This window comes from Takifugu rubripes, chromosome 10, assembly GCF_901000725.2.
Source record: "Takifugu rubripes chromosome 10, fTakRub1.2, whole genome shotgun sequence".
Taxonomy (NCBI): domain Eukaryota; kingdom Metazoa; phylum Chordata; class Actinopteri; order Tetraodontiformes; family Tetraodontidae; genus Takifugu; species Takifugu rubripes.
In genome coordinates this window covers 10,202,872-10,211,988 of record NC_042294.1, presented here as the reverse complement: position 1 = coordinate 10,211,988, position 9,117 = coordinate 10,202,872, and the positions used below count along the sequence as shown (strand labels likewise).

Genomic DNA, 9,117 nt, shown 5'->3' with positions numbered 1-9,117 from the left:
CAGAACCAGCTCGTACTATTAAAAAAAACACATCCCCAACCAACAAAAATCTTTTTTTTAAAGTTAATCACAAGTTGTTTAGAGAAGATGATGTAGTCTTGGTGAGCCATTATAAAACCATCAGGGAAATGGGCATCACGGAGAGAGATGGCTTTTGGATCGATACTCGAGTATCCCTTGAAGCATTGCACACTGTCATTACAGAGATCTGTTTCTCCCACATACTGTAGCCTTAAAAAAAGCCCTCCCTGTTTACCATCCAACCATCCAGGCGGGTTTACACTGATGGTCCTTTTTACTCCGACTTCCCCCAAATAAGTGGATAAAAGAACAATTAGAGCTGTAATGTTTCCGCTTTGGTTCAGAATTAAAACGGAGCAAGGGAGGAGATGAGCTTACGATCTTTGCTGTTCTTCTCCAACAGAAAAAGCCCATTTTAAGTGTCACCAGCACCTTTTAATGGACCCAAAATTCAGTATATCCGAAAGGAAAATAATGCTGCACTGGTATTTAAAAGCTACCTGCAGAGCTTTGGCCCCTTCTGCTGCCTGCCAAGCAGTTCATAAGTAACTGCAGTTACTGCTCGCTTCCATTCTGCATGACCTCTCCTCGGGTATTTACGAAAACGTTGCTCCGTTCTGGTTTCGCTCATGAGCAAAATGAAAGATGCAGGATAAGATCCTGGACTATTAATGGACGCGGCGGTTTTAATCGACAGGAAATCTGAACCATCCAGACAAAACTGTCGGATAAAATCCATTTGAAGGGGTTTCTTCTTGTAATGACATTGAAGCGTAACCGAATTATCCAGCCAGCTGAGATTAGGCTGACTTTTACTTTTACATGAACGACAGGAAACGACTTCCTTCTTACAAGCAGCATTAATTGTAAGATGACAGGCGTGAAGGAGAGAGGAGCAATATCACATAAACCTGGTATTTGTGTCTCAGAGAATTAAAAAAGAAATAAAAATCCAGCTTCAATTTTTAGTACGAATGTAAAACTGGGGTCTGAAGACATAATTCTGAATAAAGCTTGTGTTAAATAAATATAAACCCCTGCAGCAAGCTTGAAAAAGAGGGATTACATGGATTGTTTTGTTTTAATTTTGTTTAATTTCTGTTTAATGACAAAAAAAAAAACGACCATCAATATGTTAATATGGCTTGAAGGTGCTGCCCCTGACCTGCAGCTGGAACTTGATCTCCTTTTTCGGGGGTTTGATTTTGGCTATATGGTAGCGAGCAGCGTCCAAGTTCAAAGCTAGATGGTTGGAATTTAATCACCGATTCCTAAATAAAGCGAAACGATGCATCGGAACAAGAGCCTCTGCTTTCATTTCTCTTTTTAACCGCATTCTCACGCTCGGAAGCTGTCAGGATGGGTTCCTTGGACAATTTTACATAACACTCCATAGATGTCAGACCTCATTTTTTTTCGAATCTGTCTTGGGTGGACTGCAGAAACGAGGCGAGAGTCCTCCAGGCCTTTTGTATTTCGAGGTGTCACTGGACATTAAAACCAATATACTGTCACGTGATCACAGTTTTAATTGAAGCAGAAATTTGCATAGTGCATATCCACATTGTATATTTATTTCAACTGAATGCCAGCTCCAGGCAGGGATGATGGAATCAGACATCTTGGGGTGGAGAATGAATCCTAGATGATAGATATAGCTGTAGGCAGGAGCCTCTGACGTCTCGGAGACCTCTGTCTCTCCCTGTGTACTTCCTTTTGACTTCCGCTCTCACGCCCCCTTGTCTCCATTGGCTAATCTATCTCCTTTGTAAGCACACTCCTCAGTTTCATCTCCCTGCCAGCACCTGAAGCACCCCCCCCCCCCTCCCCCCGATTCTGTTAATGTCTCCTCCACGGCCTAATTGATGGCTGAAGACTAACAAGTTACCCTCCCACCATCCTGTCACGGTCTGCAAGACCTCTCTCTCACCATCCCTCTCACTCTCACGCTCTCTACTCGCCCCCACCCCCCCTTCCGCTTTTCACCACGCCGTTCATTATTCACCGTGTTTCCCTTTGGATCCAGAGCAAGCGAGAGCATGGCTGAATTCACAGGCAGACTCAACAGTTTGCCCAGGGGCACCTGAGCAATGTGAATGTATGCATGAATGGAAGGGACACGGGAGGAGCGATTGATTGACGTGCTGAATAATTGAGTGACAGCAACACCAAAGGTGAAAGTCCGAGAATTAGGCCACCCTGCTGAGAAATAAAAGCAGTTCAGAAATGAGAAATGTGAGCTTTAAAGTGCAGATGAGCTCAGGGGTGGCGGTTGGGCGAGGTGTCATCCCAGCCTGTCACAGCCTGACGTTCCATCATGTAGCCTCGCTTTTGATCCAGACGATGCCGGACACCTTCCTCGGCACAGCCGACCCCGTGATTACGAAAGGGTGCTGATGGATTCAAGAACCCAGAGGAGAACCGTGCATGAAAATAAGGTCCACCAAGTGTCCTCGCACACTTGTGTTTGGGACATCTGCTGACCGCTCTCCACTGCATGCGCGCTAAAAATTGATCCGACTGGCCAGAAGGCTGCACCCTGTTTGCCCAGATAGGAGGTGGCACGTTGTGTTACATGTAACGCACAGGATGTGTAGCACGCTGCCTGAGAAGCATCACGCACGGTATCGCAAAATGTTGGGGCAGATGAGCAAAACCTTCGGAAAGTAAAGAGTAACAACACTAAAATGATGTAATGTTTTGGGCAAAATTGGCCAACTCCGGGCAAGGATTCTGCTTACTTCCTGTCTAGACTAGCGCTAATGTGTCACTGGAATGTGTCGGAGCCAAGAGCAAATATGCCGTGCTGCTCAGGGAGAAAAGCCACCTCCAGTGGATGTCTGCTGCCATGTGCGTCAGCGCTTCCTGCATGTGCTGGTGCCACAGGAAGTGAAGTGAAGTAGTGATTGAGTGAAAGCAGGAAATTAGCCAACATGAGCTCTGGCGGTGGAATCTAGATCAGCCCCACTTGCTCACCAGGTGAGGTGGGAACAGATATTATATCAGAAGGGAACATTTTGAATTCAGAACAGTTTCTTGTACAATTTAAGGCCCACATGGGGGGGGGGGATTTCTCGGACACCCGTGATACAGTTGCAGCAAAGGATGTTTTTGCCGCACCCCCCCTCCTCTTTTTCTTTTTTCACCTAGCAGCTCCATTCTGTTGTTGCGAGTCTACACTGTCAAATCCCAGTCAGATTACGGCCAGACGACGTGCATCATCAAAATGTCCCGCGGGGAATGAACGCTGTCACAGGCTGTCAGTGACACCAGATGTGTGGGGAAGGCGAGTGTGTTTTTTTTTTTTAGAGATTGACACAGTGCAGGTTGAGGCGCAGGAGACTACAGTAAATATCTGGAGGAAAGAAAGCGTGAATTTTACATTTTTTTTGCTATTTTTTTTACTGTACACAAAGAGGAAAATGTAGGCGCAGAAACACTCAAGAGCAAGAAAACATTTGAATGACTGACCCTTAGAGATGTTATACAAGAGGACGCTTATGTTTTTCAGTTTGACCTGATAGTGGACTTAACGTCTTCCCAAGGTTAGACTCAAAGTAAAACTATTTATAATAAAGCAGTTTACTGTTCAAAATCCACAATTTGCTTCTCACCCAAGGCCAGATCAGCAAAATATCTCTCTGAATCACCCACCTGGTACTCTATTTTTTATACTCCCCTGCCTGCTGTTGCTTGGATGTTGAATTGACTAGAATAATTGGCGGCTGTGCGTTTGCTGATGGCGCCACTAAGCTCACGGCGGATAAAAACAAGATGCAACGCTTTGATTGGTTGTAGATCAGTCTGTTGACAACTCGACCGGGACCTGGATGGTTCTCGGTTCAATACCCGGTGTGGACGAAAACATGGAAAGGGTTCTGATAGGGGAAGGTGCCAGAACACCCTCAGAGCAATGCCAAGGTACCAAACCCAGAACTGCTCACACAGGGCCCTGCGATGAGCTGGCGACTCATCCAGGGGTGGACCCAGCCTTTGCTCATATGCAGCTGGGATAGTCTCCAGCACCCTCCATGTGTCCCCGAAAGAGACTAAGCGGTCAAGAAAACAAAGCTTTTGGTCTCCAAAGTCCCCTTGTGACTAAAAGGACCTCCTGATGCCTTTAAAACATGTTGCTTGCTAACTTCTCTCCACAAAATACATTTGGAAACTAGACTTCAGACTTCCAAAATAATTGGAGAAATAACTCAATTATAGTAATGAGAAACTATGTTATATATACTGATGTACGTGATGCCATTTGAACATTACATGGATTGGTCTATGTATACTTCCTGATCTCTATGTTATATAATCACGTGTTAACAGGGGCCGAGATGGGTAATAGGGGGAGAGGTAGACAAGGAGAGGGAGAGAGGAGAGAGAAAGGGGGCGTCTAATATAGAGGAGACGTGTCCGATTCTAATCGTCATGGATTGATGTGAAATCCAACCAATCGTGGCGCAGCGCTCGGGTCTGAGCCGGAGCCGTAGCCGGGCAGGATTGGAGGACGATTCGATGGGAGAGAAACGGCGCACAAGAGTCGGGCGCCTCTCTCACTCGGCCCGTCGTCTGCACGCATGCACACAGTCTCTCTCTCTCCCTCTCTCCCCCACATACACACACATGCAAACGCACACACACACGGAAAGAGTACTGGCTCTCCACTAACCGTGCAGTCAAGCTCTGCCCTGGAGAGGATGGCAGCGGTAGGGCGAGCAAATTGAGAAGGTGAGACGGAGGAAATGAGAAATGAGGAGGACCAAACTCAAACTTGCGCCCCATTTTCGCCGTTGATCAGGTGCCATGTGCGTCCACGACAGCGCGCGCGGGCAGGTAAGAGTCGCGTTAAGTTCTACCGCCCGGATGCTCTTTTTGGTGGGTTGGCGGAGTTTGTGCATGTGCACCTGTGCCTGCGACGCGGTGCCGAGACATCTGGCACAGAAAATACGAGTCGTGTCGCTGCGCGCGGGTGCGCGCCCGCCCTTGTCGGACCGTGTGCGCAATGTGCGCCGTGAAATTTGTTATAGAAAGAGGACAGGGGGGGAAATGTGGGTGTGAAACGCCCAGCCGTTCTTTTATGCACATCTTTGGGTCTTTGCGCACGCTGCGTATCGGTGTTGCGCCTGACGGACGGGCTGCTCAGAGTAGGAGTTGGGGGTTCTATCCGATCCCTGTGCCGCACCACTGTGGCCAGTCTGAAATTTACGCGCACTGCAGGAAACAGGCGTCCATTCATTGACTGCAGCTCCTCCAGAAGTGAGGCTCTCTCTCCCTCTTTCTCTCTCTTTCTATCTCTCCCCCTCCGATAGAGATCGGATGATCAGAGCAGGAAGATCAGCTGGGTGATCGCTCAGTTATCCGAAAGGCTTAAACAGTTGTGTGACGCGTAAACCAGATGATTAGCTGCCCTTTTTTTATGTTGCATTGATTGGTTCCTCTTGGGCTCAGAGAGCCGCTTGACTGTCAGTTTGTTTTATTAATATTTGGCCGGGAGACAACTGTCTGCGCTGGTTGCAAACGTATCCATGACCTCAGAAATTATTCCGCGGCGTGTTTGTGGGACAGAGTGTCAAGATAAGCTGAAGCGGGTGTGTTTCTCCACGTTCTGACTAATTTATGGGAGCTCTTGGTCTGCTGTGCTCTGACTCTGATGCAGCAACTGTACTGTTTTTTTAAATTTATTTATTAACACCCCCCCCACCCCCCACCCCCCGCCCCCAGTGTAACTGGTGCCTCGGGATATTTGAAGCTGTTACTGATCCACTAGATGTTTAATGGAGCAGGCCTACCATAATTTATCCCCATTATCAATTCATCTTGCAATTATTTTACCATAAAATTGCTTAATCGCTTGGTGTTATGTCAAAAAGGGAGAGATGTCTTCACCGTAAAATCAATTTGCAAGATAAACAAGACCAGAACGACACCGTTTCATGTCCAAGCTATATAAATTATTAATACTTACCCCAATATTCAGAATCTTTTCAGCATGGTTAAAACAGTTATTTAACATTCATGGCTTACACTTGGGCAATCTGCTTCACAGGACCCCTGCTGAGCTCCCAGCCATCCATCCATCATGTCAGTCAAGTTTTGAAGTGGTAATGCATTCCCATGTACAACACATTATTGCTCGCTTCTCCCCACATTTGAAAGCCGCAGGACTGAGACACATTTACAACAGCCCTGCTGGGATTGCTCGTGGGTCCGCGCATGTGCACCAGTCGCGTCAGAGTATGTGCGAAGGCGCGCATTGATCACTGTTCGCATTAGGGTGTGTAAGTCTGGGAGGAAAGGCCTGATCAGGAGCTGTTCCTTCGCTGATAGGAATGTTTTCGGAAATTTCAACAGAGGCTCTGGTTGGCTGGTAAACAATCAAAAATGCATAAACAAACATGTTTACTGTCACAGAGAGGCTTTTTTTAGACACTTGCTCTGTCTGGAGTACTTTTTTTTTTTAGGAATGTAAAAGCTATGCGTCGACAGGACACGTTCATCCCCAGAGTTAGCCTGCTATCCCATTTTTCGTATACCCCACACTTAAACAAAGCTCTGGGGACGTAGCAAAAAACAGTCTAATCTTTTGTATCCAGATATGGGATACTTCAGTGGAGAGATTTCTTTTATTTATTTATTTTGCCAGCAGTCACAGGGGCCTACGAGGCCTCAAGGGTTCCCAACAGCTAGCTGTATGCTATTAGCGCACTCATCTTGGTCATACAATCACCCAACCCTTCAGACAGGACTAAAAGCTTTCCAGTCTAGTTTCCTGTTCTTCCCATTTGTGTCTGAAAGGTGTCTTTTCCTTTGAAGAGGTTTGCAACCAGGTGTTATGTTGCACTTGCTGCATCTGGAATGTGTTCACTATCTCCATATAACAACAGTAATAACCACACGTTTGTACGGCCAAATGAACAAAGCTCACACGTCAAAAAGAGGAGTCTTTTTTTTTTTTTGGTCCTGGACCGCACAGACCAAAACAAAACAATACAAAACGCGCCAGTTTTCCACAGTGCGACTGCCATGTGTTTATATGCAGACTGGACAGGCCCAAAATGTGGTTTGTTGATCGTGGAGCACATTCCAGGGGCCATTTAGATGATGAATCATGCTTCCCTCGTAACATCAACAGCTTTTTTTTTTTTTCTACCAGCAAGCAGATAGAGACTGTCCAACGTCTCCATCTGCCAAGACTGGACGGGGCTTTCTCCAAATAATCAATGGATAAAGGATAAGGATAAAAAACTTTATTGATCCCACATCGGGGAAATTACACGTTACAGCGGTAGCCCGTGGTGTACAATACATAATAGTACTAAAAGAAAAAAAAAAAGGCTATTATATGATGTACATTACTATGTACATTATACAGTATATACAGAAATTAAAAATTATGTACAGAAGGAGTGTCGGACAGTGTGAAGAAAAATGAAGGTGCAAATAAGATGTGCAAATAAGACATTCCAGAGGTAGGATGATTAGTTAGTGCAAATATGCCGACCCTGGGTTATTGGTGCTACGTTAAGAGTTGTAAATGACTAAGAAGCGTCAGGTTCTGTGAGCCGGTCTTTTTCTTTTTCTTTTTTTAAGCTTGTCGTGGAGTTTAGCTGCTACTTTTACTGTAGGGTTAGGGTTAGGGTTAGGGTTAGGGTCCAACCAAAGATTCACTTGTCAGGATTGTGTTTTCTCACGCTCAGCATCAAGCATTGAGACGAGTTTTGTGTTTGGATTTGAAATGAATTTGACAAGTTCATTTGGTAGCGGAAGGAAATAGCTCCCAACACTATTTATGGATCCAATAGACACTGAATTATAAATGATTTACCATAAGCATTCACACTTGAAGCCATTTGAACTAACATAAACCATTATGTTGTTTCAGCACTGAGGCCCCTATGACCTTTTGATAAAAGTGAATTCTTAGCATTTTCTAACTAAACCTGGCGACCTGACCATTTTGTCAGTAATTTTCATCGCAACCCTCCTTTTCCACTTGTGATCTCCGTTTGCATGGAGAATCATACACAAGATGACAAAAAGATGCAACCAGACTTGATACATGATACCTGTTACATGATTGGCTGCCAGCGTGTCACCCTCACTGATCAGCGATCACCATGTCAACACGTTAGAGAGCGAATGCCTTGGTTCAGGCAGCCAACCTTGATTCCCAACTTCTGGTTTTAGTCGAAGGTTTACTCACAGCCATTTTGATTGATATCAATGACTCGTCTATCACCAAACAAATCGTTATCATTTTATCGCCCAGCCCCGTATCTCAACACCACTTTGAGATCATCCCATTGAAGCCCCTTGAATTGGCTGATGGACTAACAAAAAGGCCAATCACGGAACAAATGGAAAAGGGTGAAAGATGTTTCCCATTAACTCTAGATGGCGAGCAGGTGTGGGCACCAGTGATCAGTCAGAGCACGAGAACACTGTGGACATATCTGAAAAGGATTTTCTTCTTTTTTTATTGAGTGATTTTTTTAATTCATTTTTTCTAGAAGTTGTCCACTGCCCCCCTGTGTTATGAATATTATTGCTCCCAAGCTTTCATCAGTATGGGCGAAAGCAGCACGGGGATGATTCATGGCGCTCGTGTTGACAAATATCCACGCCGGAGGTTGAAGCTCCGATTTAAAAAAAAAAACAGGATGGTGAATTTAAAGCGAGCGGTATAAATGGCGCCGTCTGGCCGCATGCAATTTATTAATGCACAGGTGAGCCTGCCATTCAACGACGGGTGCGCTGAAGCAAAATCAATGTTTGCTCCCATTTGCTTTAACAGGAAGGCAGAGGCAACGTTCCGTTACTGAACATCTTCCTTTCTGTCTGCGTAGAGACTAAGGAAGTGCAGGGACTGAAAAATCCACTCGTAAAAGGGACGCGATTGCCGCCGATGGATGTGGAGGAAATAGTCAACCGTACCTCAGGTATAGAAAGCCTTGGCAAATCATGGAAATAGAGCCGTTGAGCGTATGCATAGTTAAAGAGTTGGGGCGCATTCATCCTTTATTTGGAGGATGAATTGCAATTAATCACAGTATATTCCTTCTGCCTTGAGTATTCTCTTTCTCTGCATAACGACAT

General features: G+C 45.5%; 1 protein-coding gene across 3 annotated transcripts in view; it reads left to right on the top strand.

Moving 5' to 3' along the window:
• Positions 1-4,579: 4,579 nt before the first annotated feature.
• LOC101065670 (cadherin-18) overlaps positions 4,580-9,117 on the top strand; it is a 56,869-nt gene continuing 52,331 nt past the window's right edge. The window contains exons 1-2 of one of the 3 annotated variants that reach the window (XM_029842926.1): positions 4,580-4,854; positions 8,868-8,960. The gene's annotated coding sequence lies outside the window, so the exon portion shown is untranslated. The remainder of the gene's footprint in view (positions 4,855-8,867; positions 8,961-9,117) is intronic. The other 2 variants (XM_029842927.1, XM_003968175.3) reach the window with 2 other exon arrangements.